This window comes from Hemitrygon akajei, unplaced genomic scaffold (genome assembly GCF_048418815.1).
Source record: "Hemitrygon akajei unplaced genomic scaffold, sHemAka1.3 Scf000048, whole genome shotgun sequence".
Classification (NCBI taxonomy): Eukaryota; Metazoa; Chordata; class Chondrichthyes; order Myliobatiformes; family Dasyatidae; genus Hemitrygon; species Hemitrygon akajei.
In genome coordinates this window covers 7,547,121-7,567,917 of record NW_027331934.1, presented here as the reverse complement: position 1 = coordinate 7,567,917, position 20,797 = coordinate 7,547,121, and the positions used below count along the sequence as shown (strand labels likewise).

The 20,797-nt window shown below is 45.5% G+C and overlaps 2 protein-coding genes across 5 annotated transcripts in view; one reads left to right on the top strand and one right to left on the bottom strand.

The window, feature by feature from the left end:
- Positions 1-20,797, bottom strand: part of LOC140720913 (uncharacterized) — a 171,617-nt gene that overhangs the window by 13,215 nt on the left and 137,605 nt on the right. The gene's annotated exons all lie outside the window — the stretch shown is intronic.
- Positions 5,746-20,797, top strand: part of LOC140720906 (NACHT, LRR and PYD domains-containing protein 3-like) — a 48,152-nt gene continuing 33,100 nt past the window's right edge. For all 4 annotated transcript variants that reach the window (XM_073035752.1, XM_073035754.1, XM_073035753.1 and 1 more), the window contains exon 1: positions 5,746-5,885. The gene's annotated coding sequence lies outside the window, so the exon portion shown is untranslated. The remainder of the gene's footprint in view (positions 5,886-20,797) is intronic.

The window sequence follows — 20,797 nt, the reverse complement described above, 5'->3', positions numbered from 1 at the left end:
ATCAAGAAGAACGGGATCCCAATCATCAAACCCCAAAACCCATCCCTCCGCACAAAAGGGAACAATAATATCGACCCCCGATAAAAAAAAACACTCCTACCCCGCACAACTGCGGAGGAGCCGGTGTCACCAGTGTAGAGGCGGACGCATCGGGAGCAGCGGACACAACGGGCGACACCGGAAGATTCACAGGTGAAGTGTCGCCTCACCTGAAAGGATGTTTGGACAACGGAGAGGGTTCGACCGTCTGGCCCTTTCACTGTGACACCCCGAACTCCACATCAAATCCGTCCAAACGAATCTGGGTGAACTTTAATGACCAATAAATATAATTCCTCTCAGCGATCAGCTGTCTGAATGATTCCCTGACTCTGAGAGGAAGGGGTATCTATGGTCCACACTGTCAGGGTGTTGAGTTTACCAGGAGACAAAGACTGCAGGGACAGGAGGAGGAGTATAGGAAACTGATACAGGACTTTGTGATATGGTGTAACTCAAACTACCTGGGTCTCAATATCACCAAGACCAAGGAGATGGTGGTGGACTTTAGGAGATCTAGGCCTCATATGGAGCCAGTGATCATTAATGGAGAATGTGTGGAGCAGGTTAAGACCTACATGTATCTGGGAGTACAGTTAGACGAGAAGCTAGACTGGACTGCCAACACAGATGCCTTGTGCAGGAAGGCACAGAGTCGACTGTACTTCCTTAGAAGGTTGGCGTCATTCAATGTCTGCAGTGAGATGCTGAAGATGTTCTATAGGTCAGTTGTTGAGAGCGCCCTCTTCTTTGTGGTGGCGTGTTGGGGAGGAAACATTAAGAAGAAGGACGCCTCACGTCTTAATAAGCTGATAAGGAAGGCGGGCTCTGTCGTGGGCAAAGTACTGGAGAGTTTAACATCGGTAGCTGAGCGAAGGGCGCTGAGTAGGCTACGGTCAATTATGGAAAACCCTGAACATCCTCTACATAGCACCATCCAGAGACAGAGAAGCAGCTTCAGCGACAGGTTACTATCGATGCAATGCTCCTCAGACAGGATGAAGAGGTCAATACTCCCCAATGCCATTAGACTTTACAATTCAACTGCCAGGACTTAAGAACTTTTTTTTTAAAGCTATTATTAATGCTTTTTTTGAGTTAGTGATTTAGATGCATAACATATTATTACTGAGTTAAGTATTGTATGTAATTAGTTTTTGCTACTACAAGTGTATGGGACATTGGAAAAAATGTTGAATTTCCCCATGGGGATGAATAAAGTATGTATGTATCTATCTATCTATCTATCTATCTATCTATCTATCTATCTATCTATCTATCTATCTATCTTTCTGTTGACTAATACACTGTGTGTGGACCCCACTGGCAATTCTGGTGTTGTGACCCGAATAGAGACAAACACCACGCTGCCCACTCCACCAACAACACGGCACAGCCGGACACATAACAGGGGACTTTACATCCCACAACACTGGATTCAGTGATGAAACCCGTGATTAATGTTGTTGTCCCACTGAAAAGTCCATTAAGGTGCTTTTAAATGCCAGCGCTCTCCCACAGGTGACGTCACACATGGGCTCCCCCACCGGGATCTGCCCTCACGTGCGCGTGGGTTTCGTCACCCACGCGCTGCTGTGCTCGAGCTTTATCGGTTGAACGGCTGGGCTACTAATCACGTGACCAGCCCCTTCCCCACCGCTGTCAACAGAGGATTCAGAAGCTGCGCTATTCTCATTGGTGCGAAGCGATGTCAATCACTGGTTACAACCAGTCGCGGAGGCGGACAGGCCGAGTGGACGTTACTCCGCTGAGTTCGTCTCCCGCTCAAGCGTCGACCGCCTCCTCAGAGCGGAGAAAACCTCAAAGTAAATGTCCGCTTTCTGATTTATTTCCATTTCCCTCCGAGGGAAGTTGGGGGCTTTTGTGAAGCGTCTCCTGTGGCCGGAGTCTGATGTATCGCTGAGAGGTAGGAGGAGACCGCTCGGCCCGTCGGTTTGATGCCGGTTCCCCGGGGAGGGAGGGAGAGGGGGGATTTTATTGAAAGGATGAAGATGTTGAGAGAGGGGGCGGACAGGATGTTTGTCCCGGTGGGGACAGGAGGGGCTCATCTGTGGAAATGTCTGAGCCCACTGTGGCGTCGAGCAGAGGGATTCTCCACATTAGGGGGCAAACACCGGCAGACTGTTGCCCTGCAAGCGGGGCCAATGGTCCGGGCAAAGTGACAATTATTTGTGCTTTGTTGAGATTGTACCTGGAATATGGTGTAAAATCCCGCTCCCCACACTAACACGGGTTATACAGACCAAAGGACAAACTGCCGGAGCAACTCAGTGGGTCGGACAGCATCTGTGGAGGGAAATGGACCGTCAACATTTCGGGCTGAGACCCTCCCTCTGGACTGAGAGTGGACGGGAAATAGTCAGAGAAAAGAGGTGAGGGGTGGGGATGGGGCAAAAGCTGGGGAGTGAGAGGTGGATCCAGGTGAGGGTGAGGTGGGAAGGTGGAAAAAGTGACAGGGGTGGGAGGTGAGTAGTTGGGGCAACACTGGGCTGCAGAAGATGGAAATTAATTCCATAGAGGATGAACAAAGAGGTTAGAGAGTATTTGTTACAGAGAGTGCAATGAAGATTCACCAGACTGATCCCTGGGGTGGTGGGGTCATCATATGAAGAAAGATCAAATGTGATAACCTTTCATTTAGAGAATCGAGGACTGAGTGGTGAACACATTGAAATGCACAACATCATTACCGGTTCAACCAGGGATCCCAGTCTCTGAAAAAGGGGTGGACTGTCCGGGACTCAGATGAGGGGAGATGTCTCCACTCCAAGGGTGGTGAATGTCTGTAAATGTCTGTAAAACGGCAGATGTGTGGAGACCGAAGGGATCAAGGAAATGAGGATCGGACTGAAACATGTGGCTGAGATGGGAGAGCAGCCGCCATCTTGTTGATAGTTAGAGGGGCCGAATGGCCACCTCCTGCAGTTTCTCTCTTGATGTTTCAGTGTTGCTGTCCAGTGAGGCCGGAGGAATGTGAATAGAAATTAGTGTTTATAAACATAGACTGATTTACATCAAACCTGCACAATTCTGGTTTGGATCTAAAATGTTTGTCGGACTGGCATGGGATTCGAACCCATAACCCCAACCCAGGGAGGTGGAGGGATGGGACGGGAATATATGGAGGGAAAATGTTAAAATTGTGCCCGGTGTAAATATGGAATAATATGGGAAATGCGGTGGGGAGGTCGGGTAGAGTGTGAGGGGCGAGGAGCGGAGTCACCAGGTCACGTGGAAGACCCTCCAGTCGTCACGTGATCCCGTTTTACCGCGGATCTGCAGCATCTGCAGCACACACAAAATGCTGGTGGAACACAGTAGGCCAGGCAGCATCTATAGGGAGAAGCGCTGTCGACGTTTCAGGCCGAGACCCTTCGTCAGGACTAACTGAAAGGAAAGATAGTAAGAGATTTGAAAGTACGAGGGGAAAGGGAAAATGCGAAATGATAGAAGAAGACCGGAGGGGGTGGGGAGAAGCCAAGAGCTGGAAAGGTGATTGGTGAAAGTGATACAGAGCTGGAGAAGGGAAAGTATCATGGGGCGGGAGGCCTGGGGAGAAAGAAAGAGGGAGGGGGGCACCAGAGGGAGATGGAGAACAGGCAGAGTGACGGGCAGAAAGAGAGAAAAAAAGGAGGGTGGAAAAAAACTAAATATATCAGGGATGGGGTAAGAAGGGGAGGAGGGGCATTAACGGAAGTTAGAGAAGTGAATGATCATGCCATCAGGTTGGAGGCTACCCAGTCGGTAGATGTTATTGTTCCTCCAACCTGAGTGTGGATTCATCTTGACAGTAGAGGAGGCCATGGATAGACATATCAGAATGGGAATGGGACGTGGAATTAAAATGCGTGGCCACTGGGGAATCCTGCTTTCCTTGGCAGACAGAGCGTAGGTGTTCAGCGAAACGGTCTCCCAGTCTGCGTCGGGTCTCACCAATATATAAAAGGCCACACCGGGAGCACCGGACGCAGTATACCACACCAGCCGACTCACAGGTGAAGTGTCGCCTCACCTGGAAGGACTGTCTGGGGCCCTGAATGGTGGTGAGGGAGGAAGTGTAAGGGCAGGTGTAGCAGTTGTTCTGCTTACAAGGATAAGTGCCAGGAGGGAGATCGGTGGGGAGGGATGGGGGGACAAGGGAGTTGGATAGGGAGCGATCCCTGCGGAAAGCAGAAAGGGAATGTGGAGGGAAAGATGTGCTTCATCGTGGGATCCCATCGGAGGTGGTGGAAGTTACTGAGAATTATACGTTGGACCCAGAGGCTAGTGGGGTGGTAGGTGAGGACAAGGGGAACCCTATCCCGAGTCGGGTGGTGGGCAGATGGGGTGAGGGCAGATGTGCGGGAAATGGGAGAGATGCGTTTCAGAGCAGAAGTAATGACAGACAGACAGGTAGACATACTTTATTGATCCCGAGGGAAATTGGGTTTCGCTACAGACGCACCACCAAGAATAGTGAAGAAATATAGCAATATAAAACTATAAATAATTAAATAATAATAAGTTAATCATGCCAAGTGGAAATAAGTCCAGGACCAGCCTATTGTCTCAGGGTGTCTGACACTCCGGGGGAGGAGATGTAAAGTTTGATGGCCACAGGCAGGAATGACGTCCTATGACGCTCAGTGTTGCATCTCGGTGGAATGGGTCTCTGGCTGAATGTACTTCTGTGCCTACCCAGTACATTATGGAGTGGATGGGAGTCATTGTCAAAGATGGCATGCAACTTGGACAGCATCCGCTTTTCATACACCACCGTCAGAGCCCCTTTGTTTAAAAAAGGAAGACATTTCCTTCGTCCTGGAATGAAAAGCCTCATCCTGAGAGCAGATGCGGCAGAGACGGAGGTATTGCGAGAAGGGGATAGCATTTTTGCAAGAGACAGGGTGGGAAGAGGAATAGTCCAGGTAGCTGTGAGAGTCTGTAGGCTTGTAGTAGATATCAGTAGATAGGCCGTCTCCAGAGATGGAGACAGAAAGATCAAGAAAGGGGAGGGAGGTGTCGGAAATAGACCAGGTAAATTTGAGGGCAGGGTGAAAGTTGGAGGCAAAGTTAATGAAGTCAACGAGCTCAGCATGCGTGCAGGAGGCAGCGCCAATGCAGTCGTCGATGTAGCGAAGGAAAAGAGGGGGACGGATACCCGTATAGACTTGGAACATGGACTGTTCCACAAAGCCAACAAAAAGGCAGGCATAACTGGGACCCATGCGGGTGCCCATGGCTACACCCTTGGTTTGGAGGAAGTGGCAGGAGCCAAAAGAGAAATTATTGAGAGTAAGAACTAATTCCGCTGGACGGAGGAGAGTGGTGGTAGAGGGGAATTGTTTAGGTCTGGAATCCAAAAAGAAGCGGAGAGCTTTGAGACCGTCCAGGTGGGGGATGGAGGTATAGAGGGACTGGACGTCCATGGATAAAATAAGGCGGTGGAGGCGAGGGAACTTAAAATCATTGAAAAAATTCAAAGCGTGAGAAGTGTCACGAACATTGGTGGGAAGGGATTGAACAAGGGGGGATAAGACAGCGTCAAGGTATGCAGAAATGAGTTCGGTGGGGCAGGAGCAATCTGAGACAATGAGTCTACCTGAACAGGCAGATTTGTGGATCTGCAGCTGCGTTCCGAGGCCCCGCCCACTTACCTGGTGACGGGCGGGCGACATCGCGCATGCTCAGTACGGGAAGGGCGGCGGTGTTTTTCGTTCTTTGTTGAAGCGGGTCGGCCGTGGGATCGAGATCGGGATCGGGAGGGGGTCCTCACCCTCGCCCCCTGGGCTGGGGAGCCGGGGACGGATTATTCTCTGCGGGGCGACGACAACAGTTTCATTTCGGTGAGTATTGAAGCAGGTCCGGAGCGGGGAGGTCCCGAATTCAAACAAGAGAACTGGAGAATAAAAGGTGGGGGTGGGGAAGGGAGAGAGAAACACAAGGTGATCGGTGAAACCTGAAGGGGGAGGGAATGAACTTTCCCGAACTGGCGGCCTCGCCTCGCTTCCTTCACAGAATCTGCCGGGGTCGGTCCGGGTTGTGAGACCTTCACACCGAACCGTCTGAGATGAGCCGCCGCTCAGCCCCTGGTCCTATTAGCAGGATGAAGTAAAACATATTTCGATATTGTTACTGACGGAGAATCGTATAACTTGTGTTCCGTGTGTTATCTGAATGTACTTGCCTGTGATGCTGCCACAAGTCAGTGTTTCTCTGTACCTGTACCTTCCCGTACTTGTGCACTTGGCAATAAATTCAACAGGACCTGAGAAATCTCAGTGAGATTTGATTAGTGATGATCATCTTGGCAGCTCGGTAGGTCGAATGTATGAGACAGTACACTGTTAAATGCAAAACCCTGAACAGTGTTGATGATCAGAGGGATCTTAGACTCCAGGTTCATCGCTCCCTGAAAGAGACTGCACAGATTGATCGGGTGGTTAAGAAGGCAAATGGCGTGGTTGTCTTTATCAGTTGAAGCATTGAGTTCAAAAGTCGGGAAGTTGTGTTGCAGCTTTATACAACTAGTTAGACCACATCTGGAGTGTTTCATACAGTTCTGGTCGCCCCCATTCTCGGAAGGATGTCGGGGCTTTGGAGAGGGCGCAGAAGAGGTTTACCAGGACACTGCCTGGATTAGAGGGCATGAGCTATAACGAGAGGCTGGACAAACTTGTGTTGTTTTCTCCAGAGCGGCGCAGGCTGGGGTGAGACTGGATGGACATTTATACGATTATGAGAGGGATAGAGTGGATAGACGATATATTTTTCCCCAGGGTTGAAATTTCTAAGATAAGAGGCCATTCATTTGAGGTGAGGGGGGTAGGTTAATGAAGATATGAGGGGCGTGTATGTTGTTCCTCACCGAGTCTGCTGGGTCGGTCACTGGAATTTGCTCCCTGGGGTGACCCTCCGCTCTGACGCAGTAATCACCCTGTGCATGCTGACAGTCGCCGCCCCCCCCCGTCCCCCGGATCGATGGTGGTTTTTCTCCCCGTTCGTTGTTGAAACGATATATATATACCTTCGGGCCGGGAGCCGGGGGAAAAATCAGATTCCCGTCGGTGAGTACTGAGGCCAGTGTCGAGTCGGCAGTGAGTCCCGGTAACTTCCCGAACTGTCGGCCATTTACTCATTTTCCAACTATCTGGTCGTGGAGTGGGGCTGAGGAGGAGGAAAAGGGTCACCCTGATTGAACGCCGGAGCAGAGTCGATGGGCCAAACGGCCTAATTCTGCTCCTATGTCCTGTGGAGCCGGTTTATTGTCGGGGAGACACGGCCACCGATCACGGTATCCTGTTTTCCGCTCTTATTCTGCCGCAGATCTGCAGCCTGCGGGTTTTTCCCGAGGCCCCCCCCCCCCCCCCCCCCCCCGGTCGATGTGAAAATCGAATTGCGCATACTCACAGTCGGCGGAATGCAGTGATTTTTGGCCGGCGGAGTGCAGTCACCGTTTTGTGCTGACGTGGATTTGTTGGAGAAATCTAATATTGGCCAATGAGTCCCGTTAACTTCCCGAACTGTCGACTTCGCCTCGATTCCTGGAACTTCTCAAAACTTTTTTCACTTCAGATAAACCGCTTTTAAGCCTGGGGATATGTATCTTCTCCCTAATGGGGGTGGGTGAGAAAAGGGAATGCCCAGGTTCTGGGGATCTTTGATTTTACTGAGGGAGTGGGAAGTCCAGAAGGAGTTCACGTAGGGGAGACTAGTTTCTGTGATGAGCTGATCTGTGTCCGTAACTCTGCAGTTCCTTGCAGCCATGGGCAAAGCAGTCACCATACCAATGTGACTTCTGGTTTGTTCCAGCTTTGTTATTTTCAGATCTTTTATACAGTAGTATTGTGGTGAGCATTTGGTCCATAATGACAGATGAGGCAGTTCATTGAACTCAATAACAGTTTTATCGTGATAAACACAAAATAGACCAGCAGGCACGACCCCAAGAGTGAACCCAACCAGTCTCATACAGACAGGGGAGGCGACCATCACACACCCTGGTTACAGTTAGTGTGACCCAGAAATACACAAGCAAGTAACTGTATAATCCAAGCTAAATGGTAACAATAAATGAACTGGAACATCCCATCATAATCCCACAAAAGCATTTTAATACAAGAACAATAAACAGTGCTGTTCATTAGAAATGTAGGGGCGGGCTGTTGACCAACCCCTCCTCCTGAAGACCATCAGTGATCATCCTTGATCCCTTCTCCCAGCTGATCCCATCTGCTCATTCCCCGCCAATCCTGTTCAACCTCTGTCCAGTCTGTATCCCATCACCTCAATGATATATATCAATAATCTTGTTCAACCTCTGTCCAGTCTGTATCCCACCACCTCAATGATATATATCAACCATCTTGTTCAACCTCTGTCCAGTCTGTATCCCTCCAACTCAATGATATATATCAACCATCTTGTTCAACCTCTGTCCAGCCCCTATCCCACCAACTCAAATATATATATCAACCATCTTGTTCAACCTCTGTCCAGTCTGTATCCCACCACCACAATGATATATATCAACGATCTTGTTCAACCTGTCCAGTCTGTATCCCTCCACCTCAATGATATATATCAACCATCTTGTTCAATCTCTGTCCAGTCTGTGTCCCTCCACCTCAATGATATATATCAACCATCTTGTTCAAACTCTGTCCAGTCTGTATCCCACCACCTCAATGATATATATCAACCATCTTGTTCAACCTCTGTCCATTCTGTATTCCACCACCTCAATGATATATATCAACCATCTTGTTCAACCTCGGTCCAGCCTGTATCCCACCACCTCAATGATATATATCAACCATCTTGTTCAACCTCTGTCCATTCTGTATCCCACCACCTCAAATTTATATATCAACCATCTTGTTCAACCTCTGTCCAGTCTGTATGCCACCACCTCAATGATATATATCAACCATCTTGTTCAACCTCTGTCCAGCCTGTATCCCACCACCTCAATGATATATATCAACCATCATGTTCAACCTCTGTCCAGTCTGTATCCCTCCACCTCAATGATATATATCAACCATCTAGTTCAACCTCTGTCCAGCCTGTATCCCTCCACCTCAATGATATATATCAACCATCTTCTTCAACCTCTGTCCAGCCCCTATCCCACCACCTCAAATATATATATCAACCATCTTGTTCAACCTCTGTCCAGTCTGCATCCCACCACCTCAATGAGATATATCAACCATCTTGTTCAACCTCTGTCCAGTCTGTATCCCTCCACCTCAATGATATATATCAACCATCTTGTTCAATCTCTGTCCAGTCTGTGTCCCTCCACATCAATGATATATATCCACCATCTTGTTCAACCTCTGTCCAGCCCCTATCCCACCACCTCAAATTTATATATCAACCATCTTGTTCAACCTCTGTCCAGTCTGTATTCCATCACCTCAATGATATAGATCAACCATCTTGTTCAACCTCTGTCCAGTCTGTATCCCACCACCACAATGATATATATCAACGATCTTGTTCAACCTGTCCAGTCTGTATCCCTCCACCTCAATGATATATATCAACCATCTTGTTCAATCTCTGTCCAGTCTGTGTCCCTCCACCTCAATGATATATATCAACCATCTTGTTCAAACTCTGTCCAGTCTGTATCCCACCACCTCAATGATATATATCAACCATCTTGTTCAACCTCTGTCCATTCTGTATTCCACCACCTCAATGATATATATCAACCATCTTGTTCAACCTCGGTCCAGCCTGTATCCCACCACCTCAATGATATATATCAACCATCTTGTTCAACCTCTGTCCATTCTGTATCCCACCACCTCAAATTTATATATCAACCATCTTGTTCAACCTCTGTCCAGTCTGTATGCCACCACCTCAATGATATATATCAACCATCTTGTTCAACCTCTGTCCAGCCTGTATCCCACCACCTCAATGATATATATCAACCATCATGTTCAACCTCTGTCCAGTCTGTATCCCTCCACCTCAATGATATATATCAACCATCTAGTTCAACCTCTGTCCAGCCTGTATCCCTCCACCTCAATGATATATATCAACCATCTTCTTCAACCTCTGTCCAGCCCCTATCCCACCACCTCAAATATATATATCAACCATCTTGTTCAACCTCTGTCCAGTCTGCATCCCACCACCTCAATGAGATATATCAACCATCTTGTTCAACCTCTGTCCAGTCTGTATCCCTCCACCTCAATGATATATATCAACCATCTTGTTCAATCTCTGTCCAGTCTGTGTCCCTCCACATCAATGATATATATCCACCATCTTGTTCAACCTCTGTCCAGCCCCTATCCCACCACCTCAAATTTATATATCAACCATCTTGTTCAACCTCTGTCCAGTCTGTATTCCATCACCTCAATGATATAGATCAACCATCTTGTTCAATCTCTGTCCAGTCTGTATCCCTCCACCTCAATGATATATATCAAACATCTTGTTCAACCTCTGTCCAGTCTGTATCCCTCCACCTCAATGATATATATCAACCATCTTGTTCAACCTCTGTCCAGTCTGTGTCCCTCGACCTCAATGATATATATCAAACATCTTGTTCAACCTCTGTCCAGTCTGTATCCCATCACCTCAATGATATATATCAACCATCTTGTTCAACCTCTGTCCATTCTGTATTCCACCACCTCAATGATATATATCAACCATCTTGTTCAACCTCTGTCCAGCCTGTATCCCACCACCTCAATGATATATATCAACCATCTTGTTCAACCTCTGTCCATTCTGTATCCCACCACCTCAAATTTATATATCAACCATCTTGTTCAACCTCTGTCCAGTCTGTATGCCACCACCTCCATGATATATATCAACCATCTTGTTCAACATCTGTCCAGCCTGTATCCCACCACCTCAATGATACATATCAACGATCTTGTTCAACCTCTGTCCAGTCTGTATCCCTCCACCTCAATGATATATATCAACCATCTTGTTCAATCTCTGTCCAGTCTGTATCCCACCAACTCAATGATATATATCAACCATTTTGTTCAACCTCTGTCCAGCCCCTATCCCACCACCTCAAATATATATATCAACCATCTTGTTCAACCTCTGTCCAGTCTGTATCCCACCACCACAATGATATATATCAACCATCTTGTTCAACCTCTGTCCAGCCCCTATCCCACCACCTCAAATATATATATCAACCATCTTGTTCAACCTCTGTCCAGTCTGTATGCCACCACCTCAATGATATATATCAACCATCTTGTTCAACCTCTGTCCAGTCTGTATCCCACCACCTCAATGATATATATCAACCATCATGTTCAACCTCTGTCCAGTCTGTATCCCTCCACCTCAATGATATATATCAACCATCTTGTTCAACCTCTGTCCAGCCTGTATCCCTCCACCTCAATGATATATATCAACCATCTTGTTCAACCTCTGTCCAGCCCCTATCCCACCACCTCAAATATATATATCAACCATCTTGTTCAACCTCTGTCCAGTCTGTATCCCACCACCTCAATGATATATATCAACCATCTTGTTCAACCTGTCCAGTCTGTATCCCTCCACCTCAATGATATATATCAACCATCTTGTTCAATCTCTGTTCAGTCTGTGTCCCTCCACCTCAATGATATATATCAACCATCTTGTTCAACCTCTGTCTATTCTGTATTCCACCACCTCAATGATATATATCAACCATCTTGTTCAACCTCTGTCCAGCCTGTATCTCACCACCTCAATGATATATATCAACCATCTTGTTCAACCTCTGTCCATTCTGTATCCCACCACCTCAAATTGATATATCAACCATCTTGTTCAACCTCTGTCCAGTCTGTATGCCACCACCTCCATGATATATATCAACCATCTTGTTCAACATCTCTCCAGCCTGTATCCCACCACCTCAATGATATATATCAACCATCTTGTTCAACGTCTGTCCAGTCTGTATCCCTCCACCTCAATGATATATATCAACCATCTTGTTCAATCTCTGTCCAGTCTGTATCCCTCCAACTCAATGATATATATCAACCATCTTGTTCAACCTCTGTCCAGCCCCTATCCCACCACCTCAAATATATATATCAACCATCTTGTTCAACCTCTGTCCAGTCTGTATCCCACCACCACAATGATATATATCAACCATCTTGTTCAACCTCTGTCCAGCCCCTATCCCACCACCTCAAATATATATATCAACCATCTTGTTCAACCTCTGTCCAGTCTGTATGCCACCACCTCAATGATATATATTAACCATCTTGTTCGACCTCTGTCCAGTTTGTATCCCTCCACCTCAATGATATATATCAACCTTCTTGTTCAACCTCTGTCCAGTCTGTATCCTATCATCTCAATGATGTATATCAACCATCTTGTTCAACCTCCATCCAGTCTCTGCTGCCTGGGGTGATGGTAGTGGCAGATACATTGGGACTTTTAACAGATATTTAGATCAGCACATGAATGTGAGGAAACTGGAAGGATATGGACATTGTTCTGGCAGATGGGGTTAGTTTAGTTGGCCACTTCATTAATTGAATAGACTGAGCACTGTGCTGTACTGTTCTGTGTCTCTTGTTGAGATGTTTTGTGGTAATGGAGGGAAAGGAGTGAGTGGGAACAACAGGTCACTGGAGCCCAGTGTGGGAAATGGCAAATCACCCACTTCTGTAGCAGAAACTGAAATCCTGAGTATGTTAAAATGGAGAGTTTGTGCAGTGGGTAGAGAGGGAGGTGAAAGGTACATTGTGTTTATTGTAAGAGTTATTGGGTGTAAGAGTGAAATGACATTAACAATTACTTGCGTTTTGTTGAGATTGTACCTGGAATATGGTGTAAAATCCCGCTCCCCATACTAACATGGGTTATATGTTGAAGACACATGCTGTTGAAGAAAGGCTTAAAAAAATAAACCAGCAAACTATAGACCAGTGCTTCTGACATCACTATTAGAAGCACTGCATATGTAAGTATTTGAAAAGACAAGACTGACTTGGAACAGTCAGCATGACTTTGTTTGCTCCTGGCAACACACAGAATTTTTTTTTTGAAGAGGTTATGGGAAATGTTACCAGTAAAGTAGATTTCCTTGTTACCAATCAAGCAAATGTTGTTTACATGGTCTTTTGCAAGCATTTAACAATCCTGCGTGGGAGGTTGGTCAAGAAAATACATTTGCATCACGTTCAACGTAAGGAAGTAAATTGGAGTAGACAATGGCATTTTGGAAGAAGGTGGACTGTGATGATAGATGATTGTCTCCATTAGAAGGTGGACTGTGATGGTAGATGATTGTCTCCATTAATCATTGGGTCCGTTGCTGTTTGTCATCTATATCAATGAGTGGGATGGTAATGTTTTTAACTTGATAAGCACATTTACATGTGACACCAAGATTAGGGGTGTAGTTGACAGAGAGGCAAATTATCTATCATAGGTTACGGGGATCTGGAACAGCTGGAAATACTGAGCTGAAAATGGCAGATGGAATTTAATGCAGGTAAGTGCGAAGTGTTGTGCTATGGTAGGTCTTACGCAGTAAACAGTAGAGCACTAACGTTGCGGTGGAACAAAAGAATCTGGGAATAGAGGTCCATAATTCATTGAAAGCAGCGCCACAGGTAGATAGGGTGGTTAATAAATGCTTTTGGCATAGTGACCTTCATCAATTAAATTATTGTCTGCAATTGATGGGATGTTATTTTGAAGTTGTATAAGACATCGGTTAGTTGGAATTTAGAGTATTGTGTGTAGTTTTGGTCACCTACCTACAGGAAAGATGTAAGTAAGTTTGAAAGTGTATTGGGAGAAATTTCAAGGATGTTTCCGGAGGACCTGGGTGATAAGGAAAGGATGAATAGTTTCAGACTTTAATCATTGAAATGCTAAAAATTGAGAGGAGACTTGATAGAGCAGGACAACATGAAGATGGGTAGAAATAGGTAAATGCAAGCAGGCCTTTTCCAGTGAAGTCAGGTGGAACGACAACCAGAGATCATGCATTGTGGGTGAAAGATGAAAAGTTTTAGGGGGACATGAGTGGATAAGTCTTCAATCAGAGGGTTGAGAGAATGTTGAATGAGCTGCCAACAGGAGTGGTACATGCGAGCACGATTTCGCCTTTGAAAATATGGATGGGTGAATATGGCTACTGTGCAGGTGGGTGGGAACAGGTGGTTCAAATGACTGAGACAAAGCGCCTGTACTGTGTTCTGTTTTGATATGACTCTCTAACTATGACTCTGACTGCTTGATCACAGACAAAGGTTTGATTGAGTAAAAATCCAAAATTAATATCAGACTTGAATGATTTACACCTTAATTCCCCAAGAATATTCAACAGTATGGATATGTTTTGATGTGATGTCAAACTGCACACACGCTCCCAGTCGCGGATCTTTCGTAACTAGGGAAAGACAAAATGCTGGAGTAACGCAGCAGGTCCGGGTAGTGTGTATGGAACTGAATACAAAGGGAGCGTTTCAGGCTGAGACCCTTCAGAGGAACTGGAAAGGAAGGGGGAAGAGGCAATATCATTGATTGATTTGGATTGTGCAGGTTGCTTTTCTATGAGACACAGAGCTCAGGGTTTGTGTTTAAACAGCACATTCCTCAGAACAGGGAGCGGCATTTCTGCTGAAACTAGTTCCACATTTCACTCTCAATCCCGTAAACAAAGTCACTTCAGTATTCTATTTAACTATTTCTCCATATGTAAATGTGCAAAGCTGTTAATAGTTTGCAATGAACCTGTAGCATGTCGTAAATGACACTGCTGATGGGCTCGAACCAGCTATGTTACCAATTACAGCTGTGAGTTTGCAGTATTTAATTATTTTTACTTCAGACTCACATTATCTGCAGTAATTTTTAAACTTTTTTTCCCAATACCTTTTTTTAAAAAATGGATCCATGACATTCCCAACTGTGACACTCCTTAATATAAAGACATTACACAGTGTATGAAACATGCATCTTTCTCAGTCAAAGTTGCCAATAACCCTTGAAATATTGTTGATGTAAGGGTGAAGGTGAGGGGTGGAATGAGGTTGAGCAGGGAGAAGGGAAATGGTCAGGGCCAGGGTCTGCAAGGTGGACAGGGAGCAGCTAAGATGAGGGTGAGTCAGTGGAGTAGGTAGATGGGAGGTAGACCTTGGGACAGAATGGGTAGACAGCGGGAGGAGATATAATTAGAGAGAAAGGGACAGAGAGGGCGGAGGGTGAGAGAGTGTGTGAGTGAGGGGTTTGAAAGATGGGTAGAAAGATGGAGAGAGATCTGGAGAAATGGAGTGAGAGGTGGGAAGGGAAAGAAGAGTGAGAAAGGTTAAGAGGGAGTAGAAGGTACAGGGTGAGAGAGGGAGGGACTGTGAGAAAGGGAGTGAGGGAGATAGTGAGAAGAGTAGAGTGTTGTTGGAATGGGACAGAAAGGTGGAGAGGTTGATGGACAGTGGAGTGAGTAATATGTAAAGAGGATGAGGGAGTAGAGCGGAAATGGTAGTGTGAGTGGGGTTTCGGGAGTGGAGGATGGAGATGAGGAAGGAGAGGTGTGGACGAGGGGGCGAGGAGGATGGGTGAGCGAGAGCAGCTGCAAGCAAGCAGGGGTGAGTGACGAGTGAGATAGGCCATGAGGAAGGATGGGGCTGGATGTTCAGTGAAGAGCGAGGGGTGACTGAGTTGTCGTGGCAGGTATATTTAAATTATACTTGCTGACATGTGAGGTAATGGAGGGTTGGAGGATAGCTAACGTTGTTCTGTTTAAGAAATGCTGAAAAATTAAACCAGAAAACTATAGGCCAGTGATTCTTCATACTTAATACTTTATTGTCACTGTTACGAACCCCGTAACTGGGTTACTTAACAGCAAAGACAGAGGCGTCCGTTGAAGCCTGATGGTACTATTTTTGACAGTATTTATTAGTAAAAATACACAAATAATATCAATGCAAATATACAGATAATATACGTCATCAATACGAAACCTAAAAGTGCGGGTATAATAATAATAAGAAATAAGCTCTATCGTTGTCTAGGGGATAATGCATTGTCCGATGGAAATATAAAGTTCGTTTCAGTTCACACAAGCTCCATTGTTTGTTTGTCGCTGTGTTGCAATTGTTGGAGAGAGAGAGAGAGATAGAAGAATGGGAACAGTTACCGCTATTGTTTTTGCCAACCTTCCTTTATGATTTCGATCCGTCGGTGTCTCGTTGTTGTGGCCATTCAAGTATGACCTCTCCTTTAGCTAAACCGTTTTTCCGTGATGAGCCCACCACCCAGGCAAGGGAGGACGCACACGAGCTCTCACCGGCTTTCGCTATAAAATGCTGTCACTGGATTTCTAGCGTTTCTCCTGGTGCGTCTGAGGGGTGTTCCCCAGACCCTCCTTTTATCCTCACTCACGGGGTCTCATGTCAATCAGGTTGGGATGATGCAATCCCTCAACCAGACCACTCTGGTTGTCCCTGAGGGGTTTCAATGAATAGTACAGTACTCAATACACAATTCCTTCTCCAAGAGACAATAGCAGTAATCAGTGGTTCCGTTCCGCTTTTGTTAGGAGACATTCCACCTTGTTGAGTATTCTGTGTTGTCTATAACAACTGCCTTTGCTGCGATCCTGCGTCTCTCTCTCTCATTTCTGACATGCTGTGTATCTCTCTCATTTCCTGGATCTGAGACCCGAAATAATAGCGATCTTGCGATTCTCAAAAAGAAGGGGGGGGGGGCGACTTTGCTCCCTTCATTCGTAACATCACCAAACAATTAATACTAGAGCGTACAATCGTTACAGCGATATTTGATTCTGTGCTTCGCACTCCCTAAAGTACAAATCAAATTAAGTATAATAAAAATTGAAATTATAAATCATAATTAGAAAATAGAAAAGGGAAAGCAAGGTAGTGCAAGTTAGGTTCGGTTATTTGGAAGGTACGGCCCAGATCCGGGTCAGGATCCGTTCAGCAGATTCTGACACCAGTAGTGTGAATGGTATTGAAAGCACCACATTATATAACTATTTGAAAAGACAGGACTGATTTGGCATGATCAGCATGACTTCCTCTGTGCTCGGCAATGACAGAGTTTTTTTCGATGAGGTTAGGGGGAATGTTACGAGGGAAGTAAGTAAAGTCAATGCAGTGGACGTTGGCAACATGAACTTTTGCAAGGCATTTAACTATCCCGTGTGGGGGTTTGGTAAAGAAAATTCATTTGCTCCAAGTTCAATGTAAGGAAGTAAATTAGAGTAGACAGTGGTGTTTTGGGTGAAGGCCGACAGTGATGATAGATGGTTGTCTCCCTGATTGGGGGTTTATGACCGGTGGAGGGCCACAGAAATGGTAGTTGGGCCGTTGCTGTTTGTCATCTATGATAACGTGTTTAACTTGATAAGCGTATTTGCATATGACAGGAATATCAGGGGTGTATTTGGCAGAGAGGCAGGTTACAGTGGGATCTGGCGCAGCTGCAAATTCTGAGCTGAAAATGGCAGATGGAATTTAATGTACCGTAGATTCCGGATTTTAAGCCGCTACTTTTTTCCCACATTTTGAACAGCTTTGAACTTTGCGGCCTTTAAAACGGAGCGGCTAATACATGATTTTTTTCATGCCGCCTCGTAAACATTTTGCCTCATAACAGTAGACCAATAAAATTGATGAGTAGTTCACAGAGGTCCAATGAAATTGTACGATAAATCAAGCGCACTTTCACAATTAAATTATTGTAAATCAGTCATTTGTACTCACCCTCATCAACATGGAAAACACTCGAAGAAAAGCATTGTGCTGCCTTTATGGCAGTTATTTAGTTTATAATATTTTCGCTTAGTAATTCATTTTCTAGTTAAAGTTAGAAGAGTTTTAACTATATTTGTTTTCTGTACTACATCGCGGGATGCTATGACGTCACACCCGGTTTCGCCGCATCTTGTGGGAAAAATGCCGTTTGCGATAAATGGAAAGGAGGGGGGGAGCGCATTATGCGAGCGGCATTGGATCTGAGCGAACGCTGCTTTTAAATGCCGTTTGCGATAAACAGGAAGGAGGGGGCGAGCGGCATTACGCGAGCGGCGTTAGATCTGAGCGAACGCTGCTTTTAAGTTAAAGGCGATCAATAACTTTTCCTGGTAGGCTGCAGTATATATATTTTTTACCAGTCGTTAGGAGATATTGGAATGTTGTTCAGTAAAGAAGTATACGCAATGTATATTTAAAAGTAGCCGCGTTACGGGCACGGTTCGAAAAAAAACATTTGCAATATGTATTTGTTTTTGTTACCATATGGATTTAATTAAAAGTTAAAAAATCCTCACGTGTAATATCTTTCTGTGTAAATATCTCATATTACAACGTGGGACACCTGCGGCCGAAAATCCGGTGCGGCCTTTACAAGTAAAAAATTGATTTTATTTCTAAAATTAGAGCCAGCGGCTTTTAATCAGGTGCGCTCTGTAGTCCGGAATCTACGGTAGACAAGTGCAAAGTGTTGCACTATGTAGGTCTTACACAGTAAACGATTGTGCACTAAAGAGTGCAGTGGAATAAAGGGATCTGGGCATACAGGTCCATAATTCATTGAAAGTAGCGCCACAGGTAGATTGGGTCATAAAAAAGAGCCTTTTCCAGATTGCCTGTGTAAATTAATGTACTGAATCCTGGAGATGGGATGTTGTTTTGAGGTTGTAAAAGACATTGTTGAGTTCGAATTTGGAGTATTGACTGCAGTTTTGGTCATCTATCTATAGAAGACAAGTAAATAAATTTGAAAGAGTACTGGGAAAATGTTTTTCTGTGAGATTCTGAGCTTAGGGTCTGATGTAAGCAGCTGTCTGGCCCTGCATATTCCACAGAACTACAGGCAGTTCTTCTTAAAGCAGAACTTTAGGCCATTCTGCTAAAACCATATCCAACTCTCATTCGGGTGTTAAAACATTCACATTATTAGTCTGTTTGACTATTTCTGCTGCAGGGAGGGTCAATGAATGTGAAAACTGATATAAAGAACACTACCGATGATTTCAAAACCACAACATTACCAATTACAGTTGATGCTCTGCTTGCTGCGAGTTTCTGGAATTTTATAATTTTTTCCTTCAGACTCACATTGTCTATATTTGTTTCTAAAACATTCTTTTCATGATTCCTTAAAAAATCAGTCTGTGACAGTCACCGGACCATGAGACACAGGAGCAGAATTCAGCCTATCGATTCAGCTCCGACATTCCATCATGACTGATCCCCGATCCCACTCAACCCCGTACATCTGCCTTCTCACCATATCCTTTGATGTTCTGAATGATCAGGAGACAATCAACTTTTGCCTTAAATACACCCACGGATTGTCCTCCACTACAGTCTGTGACAGATTCACTACACTCTGGCTAAAACAAATCCTTCTTTAATCTTTTCTAAACGGTCGCCCCTCAATTTTAAGGCTGCAACCCCCAGATTTGGATACCTTCACCACAGGGCACATCCGCTCCACATTCGCCACAGCCAGTCCTTCTAACAGTCAGTAGGTGTCAATGAGATTCCCCAGCATTTTTCTAAATTCCAGTCAGTACAGGCCCAAAGCTGCCACATGCTCCTCATATGTGAACCCCTTCATTGCTGGAATCATCCTCATGAACCTCCTGCGGTCACTCAACAATGACAACACATGCTTTCTGAGATATTGGGCCCAAAGCTGTTGATGACACTTGAAATATGGCCTGATTAACATCTCATAAAGACTCAAAATTTTCTCCTTGCTTTTATATTCTATTCCCCTTGAAATAAATGACAACATTGCACTTGCCTTCTTTATCACAGACTCAACCTATAAATTAACCTTCCAGGAGTCAGACCCGAGTACACCTGATTCCTTCTGCACCTCTGATGTTTGAACATTCTCCCATGCAGATGACAGTCTACATTATTAGACAGGCGGTAGCTGGGCAGGAAAAAGAAGGAGAGATGGAGAAGGATGAAGGCATGAGAGAGCGGGGAAGGGTGTGGGGAAAGAGGAAGGAGAGTTGAGCATGGGATGAGTGGAGCACGGGAGGGGGAAGCAGAGAGCTCGGGGTAGGTGGGGAAGGAGAGGGTGGGAGGTAAAGTGGACAGGGGTGGGAGAAGAGCGCAGCGGTGAAGGGGGCAAGTGGGAGGACAGCGCGGGAAGGATAGTGAGTGTTTTGTAATGAGCGACAGACACTATATAACCGAATAACCTCGGGTGTAGCGGCTCAGACTGACATCTCTGTGTATGGTGAGCACACCGCTCACCCAGCATCTTACTGAACTCCGTCCGGTTTCAAAATCACAGTAAGTGTTGTCTCCGATTCTTCAGAACCAGGAAGCGTTTACAGTGGGGTTTGGCTTTTGTCGGGCTCAGGAGGGAAGTCAGTGGGAGAAGGGAACTCTGAAATCTTCAAATTATCAAATTAATTATTGACCAAATGGATTAAAAGAAACAATTACCTTCAACTACAAACATTCTCCACTTGGTTTCTCCTGAGACGCTGTAGAAAAACCTTTCTGCAGTGATATGCGAAATATCCCCACGGGGCAGTGAAAGAGTCTCTCTCCCTCTTCTCCCCCCCCCACCCCCGACACACACTCACTCACATACACAGGAAAAACTATTGAGAATACAGAGCTACTGTAAGATATTGGCATTCGGAACATCGTCGTGGACTATGCCACAGATCGATTCATTTAATTAAATAGCAAATATATATATATTAAAA